Below are 24,808 nucleotides of genomic sequence, written 5' to 3' on the forward strand. Positions count from 1 at the left end.
TTTTAGATTTGCACATTTTGCATGCAATCGGAAATCAAGGTACAGTTCCGAGGTTGACTTTCTCTCAGCGCTGGCTTTACCGCAGAGTTACAACGTGCAACAAAACAGACACTTTTACACTGATCTCCACACCTGTTTTGATATTACAAGTTCTTCTTTTAGTTCTTTTGTCGGTGTTCAATGTATGATCACTGCTAAAAATGAGCTGGGGTTGCTAATTTTGCTAATTTGATGATTTTGTCACCACAATGCATATGGTTTGTGTAGAAAAGCTATGCGATTGCTATGTCCTGGAAGGTTATTATGGGTGTTTTGGGTGAATTGGTTACTAATTCAAAGGAGCTCAACTCTACCTGTAAATTTCTTTTATATTCTGGTCTCTAAGAAAAGGCCCAAGTCCTTTAATATGTTAAATAATGTTCACACAATTCAGTAAAGTGCCTAGGACAAATGTCATGGGACAAGTTATATGCCAAAATTTTATTGGTTTGACTTCCAATACAAATGTATGAGCCAAGTAATAGTCAGGGGCGTGTTTACCATTTTGGGGGCCCTAAGCAAAGTCAAGACCTGAGGCCCCCCACACATTGCCTAACATTTTTGTTTGAATTGCACAGCAGTATTGAGTACATGGAATTAATGAGACGTATAAATATAAACTGTATTTATTTTACGTTGAACCACATAACAGCACAAAATTCTCTCCAGTTTGTTATAAGAATAAACCTTCTTGGTTTTGGGATGAAAAAGTGTCCTTTGTTTTATTCAGAATAATACAGAATGCTTTTAGCTAAGTAAAAGGTGCAAGATTCTTCTTTTCATAGCATTGTTTTGCTGTATTCGTAAAATTAGTATTAGATTTCTTTTCTTTTGCTTTCTTTCGTTTTTGAGCACCGCTTTGATACGTGCACTTCATTGCGTATATCTGAGTGTCTAAATCAAGCGTCAAATGATTTTACCGCTTGTAGCCACTAGGGGGCCCCCAAGCTTGCGGGCCCAACGCATTTGCGTGGTGGTTAACAACGCTACTGGCAGGGGCGGACTGGCCATCTGGCGTACCGGGCGTTTTCCCGGTGGGCCGCAAACGTATGGGGCCGGAACAGAGGCAGTGGCCGCTAACGTATGGGGCCGTAACGGATGCGTTTGCCGCTAACGTATGGGGCCGTAAAGGAGGCGTTGGCCGCTTAGACGGACGTATTATAAATGCGAATGCACGCAATGCGAATGCAAAAGACACGTATGCATTGATTGGATCGTTTGAAATTGAAGGCCTAGCCAATTGGACAACGACACTCAGTTTAGCCCCGCCCCCAGGATGAATAAGTCATGCAGAGAGATGACATTTGGAGGGGAGGTTAACATTTTTGATGAAAGACTATGAGAGGGAACATTTTTATACGGATAAACCATTTATAACATTAACATTAATAGTTTAATTTTGATTAATATGAATAACATGGCAATATTCCATAAACATATGGATAGTCAGTTTTGATTTTATGGTGACTGTAGTTAACTCAGAAAAGGCACATGCATTGCACATGTGCCGATGTACATCTATGTATCCCATTTAACGACCCATGTGAAATCCATAAGATCATCTAATGAAATGTTGTCAACAATACATTTGAAAAAAGTCAAATTCATGTTGTTTTCTATAAGGAAAGAGCCATGCTAAATGCTAAAGGTTACTGTTCTTTACACTAACTTAGGTATTTACTGTGGGTGTGTGTCAATCAGCTCCCCATGTTGTGAATCAACCTTGACTACAAACTGCAGGTGTGTTGTCAAACGTCACCACTGGCATTTATCTAGAACTGGCAGAACTGAGTACTTTGACTTTATTTTTTGATACGGGTCAAGGAAAAACTATTCTGTTGCATATCTGTGCATATAGTCACATTTTAAATGTAAGCATTAAAGGGATACTCCATTCTCCATTCCACTCCATTCCAATTCTGTCATGAATTACTACCACACAAGTTGTTCCAAACCTGTATTAATTTCTTTGTTCTGTTGAACACAAAGAAAGATATTTGGAAGAATGTTAGCAAATGAGATTTCTGGGACATTATTTACTACCACAGTAGGAATAAAATGGTAGCCAAAGTTGCCCCAGAACCATTGTTTAAAAGAACAGAAAAAAACTGTACTACTATGGTAGTCAATGATGTCCCAGAAATGTCAGCTGCTAACATTTTTCCAAATATCTTTCTTTATGTTCAACAAAACAAAGAAATTTAAACAGATTTGGAACAACATCAGTTTTCATTTTTGGGTGGGGCATCCCTTTAAATAGAGTGCTATTCTGCCATCGTGCCAAATCGTTCTCGTTGCTTAATCGTTCCACTCCGTGCCAATCTGGGCCAACCGGTACGTAAATGGTTTCATTTTCCACTGCAGGGCTGATAACGAAAATCTTTAGAATGTAAACACAAACACGTCATGCGCTGCCTTGGTAAAACAAGAGACTGAGCTATAATGTCTCTGCACGCATTCTTTTAGCACAATTCAGCCGGAATTCCGAGCCGAGAACAGTTTGTATTCGCACCATTTCGAACCAGGCTCACGTGGAAACATAACTGTGACCGCTCGGCGCGATGTAAAGCACTCATAGATCGTTCCCCCCGTCTCGTAATGTCTGTGTACATGTGTATGTACATGTGTATATAAAATATAATAAACATTGGTCTTTTCTTACGTTCTCACGTTTCATGATGTTTATTGAGTTAGCTATTGCGATTTTGGTTTGAGAGCATCACCAAAAAAATGTCATGTGTATTGCAAGCGAACTTTACCATAAATTCATGATGTATTAACCCGGCTTCACACAGCACGCGTAAGCAGAGCGTGAGCAGCGCATATTTTTTTCGGCGCAAATGTTAACAGATGAGAGCATTCATACAGCACGTGTAAGCAGTGCGTGCTCGCGGAGCAGAAGCGGCGTGTAAGCAGCAGTGCAGCGATCATTTCGGCGCCGAGTCTATTTTTGCTGCACAGCTCATGCTCAATTAAAGCGACAGTGAACTGATTCTGGCCAAAATACACATGAATTTACACTAAAAGTTACATTTGCCATAGACGCGCAGTGATGATCACATTACATTTCTTAATCGGTTATTCCCAGTTTGCTTAAACATCAAAAGCAAGTATTAAACTATATATGATAGAAGTGATGTCACGCTGACATCACGCAACAGCACGTGCAAACAGGTAGCGACATGGATGACACGCGTCTCATTGTGGAGGTGGAAAAACGGAAAGTTTTATATGACCCACAAAACAGTCTTTATACAGTCTGCTATACAAAAGCCGTGGTTTAGCTGCGTGCTGCTAACGCTGCAGGTGTACAAGGAAAATGGCGACGCGCTGCTCCTGCTCTGCCTACGTGCTGCTCACACTCTGCTCTGCTTACGCGTGCTGTGTGAAGCCGGCGTTAGAATGGTGGATTCACACGGTACGCAGCAGTTGCGATTGTCCAGTTCATTTTCAAAGGGAAACATGCGCTAAGCGGCAAAACGCGGGCCACTTCGTTGGTGGTGCTCGTGCATCCAAAATCCTGCAACTTCCACAGGCACGGCTCTTTGCGGCAGGCGCAGCTGAAGATAAAAATATTTTATCTTTTTGTGAACGGCATCGGCAGCCACATCGGGTTAAAGGCGGCAATTCTACCGCGTACCGTGTGAATCCACCATTAGTTGGTGCACTAGTACAATTATTATCTGTACCCTTTATAGTAAAGTGTTATCTTTTTTACTTTGAAAAAACAACCTGATCTCACAGGAACTCGTACGAAGTGGCTAATTGTTTCACTCAGTACGAAATGAATCGTACAAAAACGCACGATACGTAGAAACACGCCATACTGAAGCCCCTCCCCTGAACTTAACGTAACTAGCGTGAAAGTGAATTAAAATGTAAGAATGAGATTGTACGTATTCATATGACTAAGCCACCTCCTAAAAGTTACAAATTGCCATGAGACTGTGTTGGAAAAACACTATTTTTCCCATTAAATAATGTTTTGTATATTATTGTGTTAATAAGATAACTTAAACCATAAACATGTTATTAATGTTGCATTTTCTATTATTTTGTCCACTTAAAATAGTCATTACATTTAGTTACTAAAATTACTTTGTTTATCAGTCAGGATTTGACCTCAGGGTTTGCCTTTCATTTCTTGCAGCGTGATTATGTTTGAATGTAATGACCCTCAGCTTTTGTACTATAGTAATAACCATCTCAGTCATTTGTGTGCTGGAAAAGCACTTATACATAAGCACAGGTTCTTTGTATGCCTTTGTAAAATGCAAAGAGATCATTAGGATTAGTCATACTGATATACCTTTGACACATTCTGTGACTCATCATGGAAAAAGACCTCAAGCAAAACTCCATTTGATTGCACTGCGTGTTTGCCTTTAGGCGAACATGCACATAAACATTTTTGTTTCAATCACATGAATTCCCATCAAGCTCTTGATGTGTAACCCAAGGTTAGAGAAAGAATTAGACAAATTGCACAAGAATGGATTACACAAGTTCTTCCAGTTAAACGTTTGGTGTCCCATATGAAGTGAGTGAGGACATAGTTTAAACGGCCTCTTTAAAAATATTGATTTTTATAACCTAGCAAATGATTTTCCACAATTTCCACAATTTCTCTTAACAGGCAATTCAGTCACACTGCTGGATATGTCACTGTGCATGGGGAATTCCAATGATCTGTGTATTTGTTTCTGTGTGTGTTGCACTGTCATTTGTATTCACTGTGAATGACTGTTATCTCAGCATGCAAACTGTTTAAACAGAAATGGTTTTGAGGAAACAGTTTCATATTCATTCATGTTTCCTATAAAGAAAACTAAGCTATACATGCACGCCACTAAGTGTCCATTTACGTTCATGTACCATACTGGCGTCGCCACATAGACCAAAAAAGTATATGCGATTAAAACTCTTTTCAATCCTAACTGAATTTAATTTTCATATTTACCGAAGATAAATATTTTTTGCGTATTAACAGATACCATTGTGAAACAATTATTTCTATTCTCCTGTGCACTACTCTTAAAATGAAATTGATAAAAAAAAACATATAAAAAAAATGATTTAATAAAAAACAACAATAAATATAAACAACAGAGAAAGTCATATACAGGTTTTGTACAACATGATGAAATTACGACAAATTGTTTTTGGGGGGATGAACTTTCCCTACGAATGCAATAGTTTAAGTAATGATCTATGTACACAAACAAGAAAAATAGTACAAACATCATTTGATCGTCATATAAAAGGTAATCAAAATGTCAGTTATCTTATTCATGATCTAAAAGATGTTTAACGCGCATACTCAGAATTCAGCATTCATTACAATCACATTAGTTAACATGGGAGTTATTTTCCCTAGAGCTTTAATTAATTAGCTGCATACTAAGATTAAATGGTGCTTTTGGCAAATCCAGAGGATTTTATCATAAATATAAATTAAAAACAAAACAATCGCTTCATTTCTGAGCTTTGGATTCCATTCAGATAATTAAAATGAAATGTATTCAGACACAGGATTTGTGTGCGTGTACTGTATGTGTGTGTGGAAGAGTGTGGAGGACTTTCGCTGGGGGTCTCCCAGTCATCTGCCAGCTCCCTCACTGGTTTCCATGGCAACAGAAATATAGAGTGAAGGCACCTATGCAATGCAACAATTACAATTCCTTTACTCTCCGTCCCATCCCCCCATATTTCCACCTCCCCATCCCATACTTCCATTATATTTTGCCATTTATTTCCACTCACACTTTTCCCAAAAGAAAGATGAAAATAAAAATCTTATTAAGCTCGTTGAGTACTTAAATAAGACAGGCTACAGAAGTGCAAAAACTTTTACAAAATTAAAGAATTATTTATTAATATTTTAGTTACACTTAACAACAAAGCTGTATTTGTTAACATTAGTTAAGGCATTAGCTAAACTAGCAATAAACAATACTTCTACAGCATTTATTAATCTTAGTTCATGTTAATTTGAGCATTTACAAATACATTTTTAAAATCAAACGTTGTAACTTTTAACATTAGGTAAATGTTCCATAAACTAACATGAATAATTGTATTGATATAAGCTAACATAATACTAATATAAATACATGCTGGAAAACTATATTGCTCATTGAATAGAAATAATGACAAAAAGAATCCAAAGGATGAATTTTTCTATTGAAAACAAGGGTTACCTCTGATATCGCTGACAAATAAATGCATATTATAATCAGAATTGCATGTAAAACCATTATTATGTGAACTATAATATGATAACTATTAACTCTGTCATTTCAAACCTGTATGACTTTCTTCTGCAGTACGCGAAAGAAGAAATGTTGAAGAATGTTGGTAACCGAACAACAGCGGCAACCATTTACTTCTATTGCATGGACAAAAAACCAATGCAAGTGAATGCGTACCGTCATTGTTCGGTTACCGACATTTTAAAAAATATCATCTTTTGTGTTCTGCAGAAGAAAGTCATACAGGTTTGAAATGACAAGAGGGCGAGTAAATGATGACAGATTTTTCATTTTTGGGTGAACTATCACTTTAATACTTTGTTGACCTGAAGGAAGGATAAAAAACGCCTTTGATATTACCAGATGTTATTGATCTCTTTTTTTTAATTGCTCTTTTAAAACAAAATATTTTCTTAGCATGCATGTGTTTTACATCTCAAGTGTTTATGTTTAGGATAATATGAGTAACTGCATTTGTAGGGTTAGAAATATGAAACATAATGTTACAAATCTAAAATAGCCCAAATTTGTACATATGTTTAAAACATTGCAGTGGTCGTATTTAGTACAAATGTTATTTAAAAACAATAATGAATTACTGCTACTAATAAAATGTTGACAAATATTTCTCTTTTCGTGCCAGTTCCCCACCACCGTGTGTGATGGTCAGGCTGAGCTAGTTAAAATGATTCGTTACACAATCTAATTGAGGCAATTATCTCCATTACTCTCGTTTTCCCTAACGCTTTAGGTCATGTGAACCTCCTCATCTCTATTTTTGTGATTTATCGCCACCTGCTGGCTGAACCCTTCAACTGTCAGGCTTTGTTCATTTCAAAGAACCGGTTCAAATGAACAACCGATTACAATCACTGTGCAGTGTGCGCGTCACGATATTACTGTTAAAACGAGTAACAAGGGAAATTTTGGTTGTGTTTCTTGAAATGTAGAGAAAAATATATATATGCAAGATTGCTGTTTTCAGGAAATTAAGATGGGATATTTAATATTAATATCACTGCATTCCAATAAAACCAGAAAACTATATTTGTGCAGGTGGCAGAGCGCCTGATATTTAGCAATTCGGCAAACCGCAGAGTTTCTGCTGCCTTTAAGTGAGGTGAGAAACGCGCGCACACACACGCACAAACACACGCTCACACACACACACACACACACACACTAACGCGTGACGTACGAGCATCCTGGTTTTTTGAAGTTGTGAACGGAGACAGAATATCATTTGAAGAGCAGCGTTGATGTGCAGTGCATTGGGTAAGTGTTTATCTACAATTTACCTTTTTCTTTTTCATTCTACTTTTTTAACCTGAGGTTATACTTACGCTTAGTTTAAATGCAATAAGTATCAGCTTTTACATAATCTATTCAAAATCACAAGGACATATGATGGCCACAGGTAGAGGCAGTGATGCCGATGAGGCTTCCAGCAATAAGATGTTAAAACATTCAACATTCTGCCTCATTTTCCAGTTGACTGCGTTTGCTGTTTGCGCTGCAGTTGCAGGAAACCACAAAACAGTGTGGAAGTTCACTTTGTTTTTGAGAACTTGATCTTTTGAAAACACAATGCGATCTTTTACACAATAAACGCAATAGACTGTGTTGTGAACTTTTAGAGAACAGGCTGCGTGTGGGACATATAAAAAAAAGAGGTTTTGTAGTTTTAAGAAAATAAATAACAAGCCCATTGCCCACACAAGCGTAGTTACTTGGGATCACAAGATTTTGTTGTATTTCCAAACGTAAATCTGGATTAGTGCACCTATAATAGGATTTGGTGCCATTTATCCTTTATTTGAGCATTGCTTTGTTGGACTTTTCCCATGCATTTGAACCTTACACACATTGAATACAGATTTTATTAAAATAACACTCCAGACATCCCTTCAATGTTCTCTTTGTTTGTCATGAAACACATTCAAGAATTATATATTTTTCCATGTAACATGATTTAGATTGCATAACAGTCGGTGTATTGTGATGTTTTCCTAAACATCTGGGTGATATCCAGTAAGTCTGAAACACATCAATTAACAAGAAGCAAACATATAAACTTGTGTGTCTGTGGCCTTTTGTAACATGATGTAATGCGTGTAAAAATAGAGGAACTTAAAATGTCGGGCACTGGAACATGTTACTCAGGTCAGGCTGCCGTTTCCAACCACACATTTTTATCAAGAACACAAATCTTTTCAGAGGCAACCTGTGTAACAAGTAGGGCTGGGCGATATGGCAAAAAAGTAAACTCGATAGTTTTTTTCTATATTGATCGATAACAATATTTATTTCGATATAAATTTAATTAAAAACTGTATTTAAAATCTATTTTAAATACAGTTTATTAACAAAAGTTAACCTTTAACCAGTTAAAATTAAATTAAATTAATGCACTGTTGCAACACAGAGGATATTAGGCCATAAACAACATGTACCAGTTCATTCACTCTCATTTTGACTCAATTGACTCGTTAAGTAAAGGGAGTGTTCATTCAGTACAGGTACATTCAACCAATGAAAGGGCTCCGTTACTGTGTACATTCGAACGCTATTGGCTCAGCACCTGCGCACATACATAACGCTGCAATAATGTCTTGCTCGAGTAGTGGGATTCATTTAATGCATTCTGTGAACCTTAGTCTTTCAAAAAGACATCTCACATAAACTGTAGTACATTTCTTTAATCATGCAAGCATCTTACATACAAGGATCAATATTTTAATGTGCACACAAACTCATGCACACAACATTACATCTCTAATCTGTACAGGGCAGCGCTGGTTTGTTTCATAAGCACCAGCTCATGTTAGCAGATATGTTAACGATGGATATAAAAACGTTTGTGCTTGAGTTTCGAAGTAACTCGCTTGCAATTGCGCCTCAAGTTTGTTTTGTTTAACCGGCGATTGCGAAAAAAAATAAGACACTTGATAAACCGCGTGATGACAACTCGAGGTTAGTTTCACCTTTGTTTCCGCTTCCAGTCATGTTTTCCTCCTCATGTCGAGTTTTCTTTGCCAAGTGCAGTATGAAATGGACTTTGTACATTGACGCGCATGATAAAAGCTGCACGCTGACTGACTGTTGTTATGTTTATTTCTGCGTTCTGTTAGACTGTACAATTAATCCATATCGAGTCAAAATGCCAATAGCTTATCATCGTTTTTGAAATACATTCTATCGCGATTCGATATGATATCGTTTATCGGCACAGCCCTAGTAACAAGTGTAATGCGTGTAATTGTATGTTATTCAAACTTAATATTCAGGTAGTGTTTGGGAAACCTATTTGAAAACAATCATGTTTAGAGTTTTATTGTTTATACTGACTCATAGGCTTGTGTACCGGTTTTGTAGACAGTAAATGTATTTAAAGAGGTAGTTCGCACAAAAATGAAAAATCGTTCATCTTTTACTCACCCTGTTGTCATTTTAAACCAGTATGACTTTCTTTAGAAAAACACAACAACCGGTGGTCCCCATTTGCTTCTATTGAATGGACACAAAACCAATGCAGGTCAAGGGGGACCAACTGTTTTCTGTTACCAACATTCTTCAAAATATTTGTTGTGTTCTGCAAACGAAAGAAATTCATATATGTTAGAAATAGACATGTGCCGATATTCGGTAATGCGATTAATTGCGGTAATGAATTAGCACGATGTTATTATCGCGGGCACTTTCAAATACCGCGAAAATATATAGATTTTTTTAGAACGTGTATTTGTTTATTTTTCATCAACCGGATAAAAGTACACTGCGTGTATGCTGCGTAGGAATGCGCACTCTGATCTAAACAATCCCGTTCCCCAGGTGGAGATGCCTACGTGTGTGTGCGCGCGCTGCTGAGCAAAAGACGCGTGCGCACTCTGACGTAAGCAGTACCACATGGAGAGGAAGCATGGCGGAAGGAGGAACGCTGCCGACGATTTATCCCCCTTCTAAAAGGGTGAAGTCTGAGGTTTGGAAATATTTTGGGTTAAAAGTAAGCCGAGTAATGAAATATAACAGTGTGGCAGAATAATTATTTATAATTATACGTTGATGGAACGCAATAAAGTCATACACAGTCTCAAAGTGCGAGTGAATTTGCTGTTTATAAATGTTTAGCTTGCTATAATAGTTAACACACTGGCTTGGCTTGTTATTCAAACAATAATAATAATAATAATAATAACATGAATTGTAGTACTAGCGTTGTACAGACATAAGTATATTTAAAAGCAGTTAACAAAAGTTGTTCTTTTGCAGTTTGCACTTTATTCTGTTTGAATAAACTCACTTTATACATCATTACTGTGTGTTGTTTTATTTATATTTAAATGTTTGAGGTTCTCTTTATTATTTAAAATAAAGTTATTATCAAGAGGAAAACACTGAAATTGGTTTATATTTTCAACCTGCATTTCTCATAGAATTGAATACTGCGATAATACCGTTTACCGCGATGAAACCTTAATCAATTAATCGCAGCATGGAAATTTGATACCGGCACAGGCCTAGTTAGAAATGTCAAGAGCGTGAGTAAATGTTGACAGATTTTAGTTTTTGGGTGAACTATCCCTTTAACTTACCATTTAAGCAATACGACACATATCAGCATCAGCACCATCGAGTGCTGCCGATAATCACAGCGTGCTTATATACAGCCATAACAGCACAACTGCAAGTATAATATTCAATATCTTTTTTCATGAATTCTTGGATCAAGAACATGATAAATGCTTCTCTCTCCATCAACAGGTACTGTATTGTCTAAAATGTAAATGCTTTTACAACAGTTCAAAAGAAAGTGAAAGTCAATAAGTAAATCCACTTGTATGAGTACACACGAGCATGACTGAGCAAGTGCAAGTACCTGCGACTGTCATGTCTAAATCAATAGCTTTGTGTCTGTATTGTTTTAATGGTTACTATGGCAGTCTGATACAAAACAGTTAAGCATCTTAGTGCTTTTGTGGTCTTATCAGCACTTTTGGAAAACCTCTCATCCAGATCAATGGAACTAACTGTTGAAAAACTACAAATTTCTTTAATATGCTTTTTGCATATTTGCGCATTATCTGAAACAGCATCTAAACATAACCTGCAAAGGTCTGTCAGCCATACAAACCTTTAACGTTTCCTATAATGTTCCTTCCTATAATGTTTCAGTAGAAAAAAACAAAACGATACTACTCGACTGTCTTGTGTTTAGAAATGTTGTGGTTTTAAAGCCATTGGGTGTCATTCAGGGGCGGTTCTAAGGTGAGTGGATATCCAGGGCTTAGCCCAGTGACCGCCACATAGGCTATGTGTTCCAATAGAGTGGCGTAGCAAGTCAGGTTCGGGCCCACATGCAAAAACTTTTAACGTTCACCCCCGTCTGTTCGGGACTGCATTGCTGGACATCGGTTTGTTATTTAAATGTTAACGCTTGTCAATCACGCTCAATAATGGCAGACCCCAAGGGAGCGCAAACTCCCAAGTAGGGTTGGGAATCGTTTCAATTTTATCGATTCCAATTCTGATTCTGCTTATCGATTTCGATTCTTATCGATTCCCAGTTTCGATTCCACAGTTGAAGTAAAACATTTGATATCAACCTGTATGGTCATTTAGCCTGCTTATTGACTTGTTTGCAAAATATATTTATATATTTATGAGCACCGTTTTGTATATATTTACACATAGAAACACACCTTTTCTGAATTTATTACAATTTGTATTATCATAGTTGAACTACATCATGGTTAAACTGCAGTTACTATAATGCAACTATGGTTAACTTGTGATTCCTGTGCTTTAATGCAAATTCTATAGCTAAACTATGCTTACTATAGTAAAAAATATTGATAATTTTCATAAGGGCTTTTATTGAGATATCAGCAGATCATGGAACGCATGTACTTTTCTGAAAATATGCACACAGGAATTGATAAGAGGAATTCAAATTTTAATATCAAGTATCCGATTCCTATTCCTTTCGATTCCGATCCGATTCCTAGCCTTTCGATTCCGATTCCAAATTGGAATTGATTTTCGATTCCCAACCCTACTCCCAAGTGCCAGAAAGAGGAAGAAAGCGTTGGCGCCAATATCCCTGTGGTTAGTGCGCTGACATCTAGTGCCAGTGCCCTTGCAGCACAATCCGAGTTCGATTCCCGTCTTAAGTGTCTTTTGCCGGTGTTGTACCGAAATTCGACCCCCCGTGAGATTACGACTACGACCTAACCTTCGTAGGGGAAAACAGGGGAGTCGTAATTTCACGGGGAGTCGGATTTTGATACAACACCGGTCCCACTCCCCTGTCTCTACTCAAAGCTTTCCTGTCTTTTCTCCACTGTCCTATCAAATAAAGGCAAAAAAGCGCCTAAAATATAACTTAAACAAAAAAAGAAAGAGGGAAAAAGCAACGCAGACAGTGTTTTGCACGTGTTTTTACACGCAACGTGAATGACCCTAACATTTCTATGATAAAACATTTAGCAACTTTCATCGTGCTGGCTCTTTCACAGTTAAAGCGAACCTTAACCTCGGCTTCTGTCCATAGCAAATCCCACTTTCTTTCATTTGTTTGGCCACCTCAATTAGATTGATATTGACGAGCTCATATAAATTAAACTTCATTCAGTTTCGACACAGCAAGGTAAACAAGTAATGTTGTACAATATACATTATGCAATAATAAGAGTGTAAATGATTATATGTATAGATAGACCTACTAATAAGACTTCTCTACTACCCTTAACCTCACAATACAGTCACCTTTATTATAAACACCTGTTAGCCATTTTCAAATATTTTCTTCATTTTGTTGAAAATAAATGCTTGTGTGATCTGATATGTGATGTGAATGTAGTTCGGCAAAAGGTGGAATCGATCTTGCGCTCATATGTACCATCAGTTCTACTTGCCACGAGTCTTACTCACTACGCCACAGAAACTACTGGGAGAGTGGCGTTGTTTTTACACTCTGAATGTTTTTTTTTGCAAGAATAAAGACCCGCTCACGTTTGCCCGTGGGTAGACACACAAACGACGCAAAATGTAAACGGCCCCTAAATGATTCGTACATTTGACTTTCTACTTTCTACCTAATTCACAACACGATGAATAATTCAAACATGAATTTGTTCTTAAAGGTGCAGCTTGTAACAATTTTGCAGTAAAATATCCAAAAACCACTGGGCTAGTGTTATATATTTTGTTCAGCTGAGTACTTGCAATATCTCAAATGTTTCCAACTACTTGTAAATCGTGAGAAAATCGCCATTCTAAACAGTGACACGGGGCTGTGCAGTCGCCTGTCAATGGCGTCATATCCACGTTCCCCTTTGTTACCACCTTTACTGACGTAGAAACTGCATGACAACAGTGTCGTGGACAAATGTGGGAGTAGTGTCTAGCGTCTAGCAAGCCACTAGCTTTTTTCGAACAGTCACTTATTTATGGACCACAATTATTCGCAACATTTATAAAACTTTACCTCATCTGCTAACATGATTTCTCATTCCCGTCTGATTGATGGCCATCAGCGGTGGAGTTGAAGACATCAGATCCCATCATTCCACGCTCCTTCACAGCGTCATCAAGCTACGGCATTGTTGTCGTTTTGATCGTGCACCCTCTAGCGGAGGTTTTTACAAACTGCACCTTCAACCACATCCTAACGTTAGTGAATTTGGAGTATTCTAAATGAGCGGCCCGGTGCACAAGTTTAGTCATTTGCATAAAACACACCCAGTCCATCTCCAAATTAGGGCTTTCCGCCTAAGCTATCCTTTACCACCTGTCGTCACTCAAGTCAAAGATACTCCAGGCAACCCCATGTGACGCTGTCTACAGACACACTCTCGCAAGTAATTCCAGGTGCGCAGTCCTCAAAATCAGTTCATACACAATACAACACCTTTTATACAGACACGCAGTTTACAGAGTTCTCGTTAGCCGGCTATATAAGTGCTGTTGTTCAGAGAAACATCGCAGCTCGAGAGGGAGAAAGAAAGACACTGGTGATTTTTGCGTACGTGCACTGTCAGAAAAAAAGTGCCAAATTTGTACCTTTAGGGGTACAATGGCTTGTCACTGGGGCAGTACCCTCAAAGGTACACATATTGTACCTTTCCTCATGGATACCCAGAGAGAAAGCAACCATTGAATCAATGTTAAAAATAGTTGATTTGTCAATGTTAATTGCATTGAATCAATATCACTTTTGCACCTGAAATTAATGTTGAAAAAATGTTGAAATTTCAACAAATCACCATTATTGTGATCAGTGTTTGCTTTAGTTGGGCTCTTGACTCTTGAGTTTAATGTGAAGTTTTCTTTACTGTCTAACACATATGTTGTGGCAAAGAAAACTAAGATCCAGCGAGATCAGAAAATGACCATTATTTCATCACAATGAAATTCTGTAAGTTACTTTTGAGTGTGATATGATATGTTATTAATATGTGAATGTGCAGTTATGATACAGCTTAAAGAGTATAAAGCAGTGTTATGGACGACTAACAGGATAAATTATTTTCACAAAATTGTTACTTTTCTGAATCAGGTAGACACGAAGAATCGGTGTATGAATCTCAACAATAGTGACAATCATCAAATTAAATCAGATAAACAGATCAACTGCAATGCATGCTTGGAGTCATGAATGAGTTTTGTACTATGATGTTACCCAGCATGCATTGCATCATGAAGCTTTCTTTCTGTTGATTGTCCTCATTGTTGAGATTCATACACTGATTCTTCATGTCTAACTGATTCAGAAATGTAACAGTTTTGTGAAAATCATTTATTCTGTAAATTGTCCATAAAACGGCTTACATCTTTTTAAATTGTGTCATAATGTCACAGTGGTATTGGGTGGTAAGACAAAGACACACAGGAATGGAGGACCCAAACGCAGGTAGGGGGTTAATACAATACTTTAATAAATAATAACAAAGAGACAAAACAAAAACGAATGAAACGAATGACAATAACCCAGCACAAGACAGAGGACGCAGGAGCATTAAAAAAGGGGACAAATCTGGACTGGAAAGGCCGGCTGCAGCGGACTGGAATGGCAGGCTGCACCAGACTGGAATGGCCGGCTGGATAGCCGGCTGCACCGGACTGGATGCCGGCTGCACCGGACTGGAATGGCCGGCTGCACCGGACTGGAAAGGCCGGCTGCACCGGACTGGAATGGCCGGCTGCACCGGACTGGAATGGCCGGCTGCACCGGACTGGAACGGCCGGCTGCACCAGACTGGAATGGCCGGCTGCACCGGACTGGAACGGCCGGCTGGATCGCCGGCTGCACCGGACCGGATGCCGGCTGCACCGTACTGAATGTACGGCAGGGCTGGGCAACCGGCTAAGCAGGGCTGGGCAACCGGCTAAGCAGGGCTGGGCAACCGGCTAAGCAGGGCTGGGCATCGACAGGACAGGCCAGGATGTCGGTGGCTGGGCAGCGCTCTCTGGCAGCTGGGCAGCAACTAGGACAACGGCTGGATCGCCGGCAGGACAGGAACAACACATAGGACGGTGTGTCGACTGGACAGGTCTGGGTACCGGTTGGGATGCCGGCAGGGATCTGTGGCAGGAACAGGACACCGGCGGTCTCGACCCTGGAGGGGAACCCGACGACCTCAACCCTGGAAGGGAGCCCAGTGGTCTCGACCCCAGACGGGGTTCCGGCGGCCTCGACCCTGGAAGGGAGTCCGGCGGCTTCAACACTGGAAGGGAGTCCGGCGGCTTCGACCCTGGAAGGGAGCCCGGCGGCATCGACCCCTCCCGCTGCGATCCCGCTGTCTGCTGGGTCCAATAATGGCTGGGTCATTCTGTCACAGTGGTATTGGGTGGTGAGACAAAGACACACAGGAATGGAGGACCCAAACGCAGACGGCAGGTAGGTAACACAATACTTTAATAAATAATAACAAAGAGACAAAACAAAAACCCACGAGGCGGTAAAACAAGAACACAAGCATTCACAAAACCAGGTAAGGAGAAACTAAATACCTGGACACCATACAATGCTACATATAACATTTACCTTGGGGTACGAATAACAAACTAGACTAACAAAGACAGGAACTCACCCACATGAAACGAATGACAATGACCCAGCACAAGACAGAGGACACAGGGGCATTAAATAAGGGGACAAATCAAGAGGGAACAGGTGTGGGGAATGAAATCATTACAAGCAATAATGAGGCAACGAAAGGGCGGGAACAGGGACAGGACCGGAGAGAGAGTGTATGGAAGGCCAACAGGGCCAAAACTCTCCCCCCACATGAAACATGGGGTTCTGCCATGATCCCGCCACTAGACCAACAGAAACATGACAAAAGCGGCAGAATCATGACACATAACTCTGCATTCACATATTAAAAACATAAGATACTCAAAAGTAATTTACAGAACTTCATTGTGATGAAATAATGATCATTTTCTGATCTCACTGGATCTTAGTTTTCTTTGCCACAACATATGTATTAGACAGTAAAGAAAACTTCACATTAAACTCAAGAGTCAAGAGCCCAACTAAAGCAAACACTGATCACAATAATGGTGATTTGTTGAAATTTCAACATTTTTTCAACATTAATTTCAGGTGCAAAAGTGATATTGATTCAATGCAATTAACATTCACAAATCAGCTATTTTTTTACATTGATTCAATGGTTGCTTGCTGTCTGGGTATCCATGTGGAAAGGTAAAATATGTGTACCTTTGAGGGTACTGCCCCAGTGACAAGCCATTGTACCCTTAAAGGTACAAATTTGGCACCTTTTTTCTGACAGTGTGTGCTTTGAGCTGTTCCTATCTTTTTTCTTATATTTAGAATAAATTTTAGTACAAAAGTTTCAGTGAATCATGATTTGTTCGTGAAAACGTTCGTACGCAGGTTTCACGCACAAATTTGTGCATACGCATGCTTAGTGAATGAGACCCAATGTTTCTATTTTAATTCTACAAATTTTGCATCACTACTGTTAAAAAATGTAGGGTCACCTACTTTTTTATTATAATTATTTTTTCACATATCAGAATGACCCTAAACTCAGAAGTATGGAATAACAGGTATAACAATGGGTTATACCCCATAGTACATTTTCTAAAGAAACTGTGAGTGATGCTTTCGTGGCAAACCGCGGAACTCGGCACTAGGGTGATGACACTAATGAACTAATGAATCTAACCAACCCCCATGAGTCTAAGATGTTCTGATACAGAGTTATAGGTTTTGCTAAACGTTTGCTAGGCTAATGTGTTTGGTTGCTATGGGCATGGCTTGGCATCTGCACTTGATAATACTCTAACCCATGAGTGAAACAAACAACCCCCGTGTCTCTACGATGTTCTGGTGCAGAGATATAGGTGTTGCTAAACGGTTGCTAGGCTAACCTGTTTGGTTGCTATTGGTGTAGCTTGGCATCTGCACTTGATAATACTCTAACCTATGAGTGAATTGAACCACCCCCATGTCTCTACGATGTTCCTATGCAGAGGTATAGGTTTCTGATTGGTAGCCCGAGTAAAATGATCCCACCCCCTTGTCTCTAAGTGGTTGTACTGCTAAGATATTCAACACGGGACGTTTTACGCCTTATATGGGCATGCTTCCTGTGATTGGGAAAATTTGGGAGGCTCTTACACCCCAGGGGTACAACTTACACCCCATTGTGAGTGATGTTCTTACAGAGCCTGATAGCCTCTTCAAATCGTGTATTATTTTCATGTTTCTACGATATCCTCACTCGGAGCTACAACCCGTCAAAGTTGGGCGCAATGTCAAAAAGTCAATGGGATTTTTCGGGTGGTTTTTCGCCCTCCTATCGCACCCCACCCACCCAATCGCTTATAAAAGTCAGCACACCATTCCCGAATAGGCCCGTCGATGTGATGTATTCATTCATGGGTCTACGTCAAAAGCTGCGGGACAAATAGCGTACCAAACTTTTGACGGAACAAGAATAATTATAAGATGTATGTTCGAATAACAATAGGTATGCTTTTTCAAAGCATCACTAATTATGTTATGACTAAAATATTATGACATTATAAATCAAAACGTTTATATTAGATATGACTTTTATTATCTTCAGTGTAGCAGCACTGCCTAGAATTTGCAGAAATGTTCTCCTGGCATTCTTCTTGAGGTCTTAACCCTGGGGTGCCTTTTAAACATAATTTAAGGAGGATTATCTTTTAATGTTTTTTCTTCATATTTAGTCAAAGTTCAAAACCTATGATTGTACAAGTTGTCTACAAAATTACTTTTAGACATGTACGCGTATAATAAAAGCTTTATAAAGTCAAGAGAAACATTTCACTCAAGTGACTCATAAACGGTAGTGTATGTAAATTGGTGGTCTACAGTATATTAATATATATATTTATATAAATGTTACACTGTGTGTTGACTAACATCATGTAGATCCATTTTTACACACCACATCAATGACAATCACTGCTGGCTATCTAAAGTATTTCCACAAAACCATCTCTCCCATCTTTTAACACAAACTCATACATTTACACCTTGAGTTCTCCAATAGATATGTGTAATACTACAGCTCACAGTTATCAAAATCCATTTTCATTGCCTAGCTTGATTAAGTGATGTTTATCTTTGTCTTATCTTAATGGTCAATCAATAAATCACAGTTGGTCAACAACAGCATTGTGAGGTCAAATATTATCTTTCTTAATGGCCACTAAATCCACTATCAGGGTGATGTACTACGGTATACCCAATACCCATACACACATAGCTGGAGAAATGTTTCAAAGAGCATTGTGGTTGTTGAATGCCACAAAACAAACTTAGAATTTGTGAAAGACAATAAAAATTGCATTCATTCATGCAATTACAATTAAGGTCTGTGGAGCACAGCTTCGCAACCTCTTGAAGAAACGTACAGTAACTATCCTCAAAAGACTGTTTGAATATAGCAAACCCACAGACAAGAATGACATCTGTAACACGTGATCAGAAATACAACTGGAAATACGTTTCTAGGCAGATTACTTTACAACTTCATTATTTTTACAAATAACTTGCATTGAACCCAGACCATTTCTTTTAACAAGCCTTATAAATCTGACCTCCCAATAAGCTCGTGAAAGGTCACATTTATTTGTAGTTGAAGTCCAGTGTGTGACCAGTTCAATGGTGGGCTTCAATGTTTGATCCCACACTACCCCCACCCCTGCAAATCTCACTCTCACATGCTTTTCAACTTAGCAGGCCATAGAGTCTGTATTGACCTCACACTCTGTTTGATGAAACTTTAAATATCACTTTCAGAGAGCCAGTAAAAGCTTACTACAAAGTTATGACATAAAAGTGTCATGTGTTTGTGTCCTGCTAGGGTCTTTCTAGCTTTCTGCCAGTGTTTATGATTATTAGCAGGTAGGCCTAACTGTGAGAAGAGGCTCAATATCTTGGTTACAGTCTTTCCATGCTACAGGAAGTGTGGTTTGAGCTGTCAGTCAAACGACAGGAAATACTTGGCAGTCATACAGACACTTTCAGAGCAAAAAAGAGACTTTTGACAATTCACACCACCCAAAAAACAAACTTAGTTTTACACCGTTTTTATTGATCGAACAGCTGCAATGAGAGTCACGTTTAATGTTTAAAATCTGGTTGTGTGTAAATCAGAGTATGATTTTGTTGTTCTTGTAACCTTTTTTGGTGTATTACTATTTGTATACTATGATTTTATCATTAAACTGTGGTATTTTCATAAGGGCTACTTTGTATTGCTGATACTGACTGAATATTATTATGTCTTATATAGGCCTATATAACATATGTGTTGCTTGTTGACCAGTGGTTGGAAATCATTTTTATAAATATGACTTAAAAAATCCAGTTGACTTACAATGAAGGGGGATCTGAGACACCCATAGCGACCGTAAGACTTGACGTGCTATTTGACTTTAGGCTAGGCTAGTTAGCCTAGCATTAATAAGCAATTCCCTAAAAACCACCCTACCCACAACTCAATTCAGTCAAAGTCCATTTACGGAAGTCGTGCCACTCGGCAGCCATGTTTGCAACTGGGCAGTTATTTACATTATTTACGCAAAACCACAGTCCTGTCTACTTGAATGGGGGAAGGCAGATATTTCTAAAATCGCTGGCAAAAAGCACAATTAAACAACATATTTCCAATCAACAATTAAACATGACATGAACCGTATCATAACTTTGGTTTGCCAAGCTTAAATTGCGGGAAAAAAAAATCACCTTTTTCGAGGTCGCCTCATCTAATGCGCTTGTGCACAGGCTGGCAAGTGCCTCAGAGCCCCGCCCCAGAGAATCGTCAGTCTTTACTGATTGACGGTTGGCTCATTTTACTGAAAGGCGGGACTTCCTTCGCAAGAGCGGCCATATTGAGCGTTGCATTCCTTGCTATTCATTGTAGCGGCAGTGGCGCATCTTGTTAATATTAATATCTTTGGTTCAGTTCAAGTTGTCATGCTACCTCCTACATATTGGACAAATGTGAAAATGTAGTTTTGGTTCTCTTCTGTAAAACATAAATGGGTGTCCACTACAGCATCCATACAGTATACACTCAACACTCAAACTCCATAGGCTACTGCATGTGTAACCATGATGAGTGTAGACCGTATGATTGAGGAGGGAAGTGAATCCTGGTCGGCTGTTCATATGGGAGTTGTGTTTCACATCTATTAATAGTTCTTTCTATTTCTCTCCCGTCACCAGTTACCTCACGCTTATCAGCTGGTAAGTACAGAAGCGAACTTCTCAACATCTTTCACATTGTATAGCTGTCCAGCTGTTTAACAATTTACCTTAGTTGGTTTGTCTTCTGTGTTTATTATGTTTTGTAGCAATGTATTATTAACTGAGACATTACAAGTGTTGGTGTCATGTTAATCTGAAGGGTATGGAAAGAAGTTAAGGTGGTTTCTGTTGTTTCGATTTGGTTACAGATCACCTGTTACAAAGAGTATATCATTAAGAGCTTTGATGTGCTGTTAGTAGATTACCGTGTTGTTTACATGCGTCATTACCTGGGGTTTAAATTCTGGAGGTTAATTTAGTCAACTTTAGTAACTTTTTCACAACCTTAAAGGGATAGTTCACCCAAAAATGAAAATTCTGTCATCATTTAGTTACTCTCAAATTGTTCCAAACCTGTATACATTTCTTCATTCTGCTGAACACAAAGGAAGATATTTGGAAGAATGTCAGTAACCAAACAGATCTCATCCCTCATTTACTGCCATATTAGGGAAAATAAAGACTAAGGGAGTCAATGGGGGAGGAGATCTGTTTGGTTACTGAAATTCTTACAAACATCTTCTTTGGTGTTTAGCAGAACAAAGAAATTTATACGGGTTTGGAACAATCTGAGGGTGAGAACATGACAGAATTTTCATTTTTGGATGAACTATCCCTTTAAGCATTGTAATATCTGTTATGTTGTTGATAAAAGTTTAGATGTAACGATAAATTCTTTCTTTTTTCTAACATTAATTCTATTACAAAAATATACATTACTAATGACTATTACTATAAAATGTTTCAGGGCGATCATTTCTACACATGTTTAAACAGCATCATTGTACATTTACTGTTTATTTCTCTCATTTAACAATTTTTACCGCATTTAAAAAATAAGTGACATATCTTATATATATATATATATAAAGCTGTATAAAATCTATAAAATAAAACAGTAAAATACTGTAAAATTGTGTAAATGTGATCAAAACAGTTACTTACTGACTCACGTAAAATTATATTTTCTGTTTTTGTAGTCTTTTCCAAATTTGAGGGGGATCGATCATTACCCAGTTTTCATCCTGTCGTCGTACCTTCTAAAACAACGGCTTTATAAGACACACAGAATTGGCAAACTACCTACTCACTTCATCCGAGAAGATACTTGTGGGGGGCAAGGGACAAAGTTTCAACACTAAACACCCACACAGATGCACAATTGGGATTGTACAAGGTGTCAGATCGTGTCTGGAAGCCTCCGAAGATACAAGAATGGATGCTCCAAATGTAAAAACGTTTGAATAAGAAGACCGTACGGAATAGAGACGTATTGGAAATAAACACAGTTTTAAAGGACACTGTGTATCAGAAGCTAATAAGGTTCAACAGCCATGTCTCCATTCTTGAGGATTGGCTTCTCCAGCTTTGAGATGGACCCAGGACTTGCCTACCATGAGGAAGTTCTCAATCCATACTGTGCAGTCTACATGAAGGAGGCCGTAGAGACCGGTAAGATACTTTTGCAACAGATACTGAATATGTGGGGATATTTTTCCATGTAACTGCAAATATATTACCACAACAGATGTCAGAGATACCTCAATGTCTCTACCTCACGTCTTTTTTATTTGTATACTAACAGTTTTTAGCTTTATCGCAGAATTTTGTCCTGTTTATAGACAAATAAAAGTTAACAAATTCATTTATTTTCTAAGAATCCACTGGGCCAAAGTTGACCACAGTAGAAGAAATTACTCATTTCCTGTTGTTGCTCTTTAGGTCTGAAGACTAATGTTTGTAACACAAGCATGTTTCGTGTTTGTGCTTATTTAAATGAAAGGGAAATTATTGTTGTACCTGCCATTGTCAGTAAAAAGGTGATATCTGACACATTCTGCAATTTCAAAGAAAGGAACCTTTACTACTGAAGTTGCACTAGAACGTCATATTTCTGAGCATATGCTAATTTTTGTTTTATTGTGCACCGTCTATTTGCTCTTTGTCTCTATCAATTTCATTGTCCTACATAGCTAGTAAAATGTGGGTGTAAATCAGATACGATGTCTAAACAGATTATCCATATCAGATAAGATGTCTGAAAAGATAATATAAAACGATAAGCAACTGCACACACTCATAATATGTGAGCATTATTGCTGACACACGGATTTCCCAGCAACCCCCTTGGTTTCGTTTTCTAGAACCAACCACAACCACACAAAAATCTAAGAGCCAAATCATACTCAGACCTTTAACATTTACTATTTACTGTCAAGCAAAAGCTAGTCGATTCTTTACTTCACACAATTTTTTTGTATTTTTTGGATGTAAAATGAGCTCGACCTGATTTTGCCAGGTGGTTGATGTTCTCAGGGCAACATATTTTGTTGACCTAAGGACAACATTTTCATAAATAAGACCTAAACCCACATCAAACCCCAACCCTAACCATAACTTACCCCAAAAATCAGAGGGAAATGATAAGTGAAGAACAATGGTCTAGAAGCACCTAATCCTGGTTGGAAGATTACATTTAAAATAAACTTTAAATTTATTTCTGAAATCTGATTGGTTGATGTCCTTAGGGCAACATCATGTTGACCCTGGGACAACATTTAAATCAACCACTTGGCAAAAACAGGAGAGCCGTAAAATGACACGTTAAAGTAACATTAAATTGATGCAGCGTTCTTGCCGTTTTAACTTAGTAAATGTGACATTTTAAAACTTAAGAAAAAAAACAAAAACAAAGTGGTTTATCTAAAATAACCATATAGTTTTATTTGTAGTAAACCATATTAACCACAAAATCACCATGGTCTTATTACAGTAACCATGGTTTAACTGTTGTAATACAAATTGTAATAAATCTGCCAACATGGTTAATTCATTTTATTATAATAAAACCACAGTAACCTTTCCTAAGGGAAGTGTAGTGTTTTTGAGCATTTTGATGAGTTACAAACAAACAAAATGCTGCTTTGAAACAATATGAACTGTATTGTGAAGCGCTGTACATAAACACAAATAATATACATAAAACAATGTTTCTGCCTCAAGTTTTAAGTTGAACCAAATTGGCCTTAAAAGTCAAAACAAAAGTAACGATTTACTTAGCGATTCCCAAAAATTAAAATTCTGTCATCATTTACTCACCCTCTTGTCATTTCAAACCTTTATGACTTTTTCTTCTGCAAAGCACAGAAGAAGATATTTTAAAGAAAGTTGGTAACCGAACAGCACTGGGCCCATTCTATTGTATGGACACAAAACCAATGCAAGTGAATGGGGTCAAGTTAACAACATTTTTTTCAAAATATGTTTTGTGTTCTGAGGAAGAAAAAGTCATACAGGTTTGAAATGACAAAATGTTATATGGAGTCAATGATGACAGAATTTTTATTTTTTGGTTAACTACTAAGGCTTTAAAGCCTTTGTGTATAATGCATTATAAAGGGTTATTAAAGAGTATGATGCATAATATTTGATCATAATGTGTGTTGCAATACATTAAAATGTTGTTGTAAAGAATTATAACCAAATTAAAAATGCAAAGTGTAACAAGAAATTGATTTGTGTTATAATGTATTACCTGTAGTTATAATGCATTGTAATGTCTTATGAATAATTGTAAGGTGCATTACAAGGCTTAATAATACATTAAAACTACTTTTATAATCCATTATATATGCTTGAAGTCGTTGAAGTGTTACCAGTCAATTTCAGCTATTTTACATTTTGGCAAATGGTTGAA

General features: G+C 38.0%; 1 long non-coding RNA gene across 2 annotated transcripts; it reads left to right on the top strand.

The window, feature by feature from the left end:
• The first annotated feature begins 7,476 nt into the window (after positions 1–7,476).
• LOC130548230 (uncharacterized) lies at positions 7,477–22,563 on the top strand. Of its 2 annotated transcripts, XR_008961993.1 has the most exons (3): positions 7,477–7,565; positions 21,031–21,051; positions 22,092–22,563. It is a non-coding gene; the product is annotated as an uncharacterized LOC130548230 (long non-coding RNA). The 2 variants fall into 2 exon arrangements; XR_008961992.1 differs by lacking the exon at positions 21,031–21,051 and having other exon boundaries at positions 7,478–7,565.
• The last annotated feature ends 2,245 nt before the right edge of the window (positions 22,564–24,808 follow it).

The sequence above is a fragment of the Triplophysa rosa genome, linkage group LG24 (genome assembly GCF_024868665.1).
Source record: "Triplophysa rosa linkage group LG24, Trosa_1v2, whole genome shotgun sequence".
NCBI lineage: Eukaryota > Metazoa > Chordata > Actinopteri > Cypriniformes > Nemacheilidae > Triplophysa > Triplophysa rosa.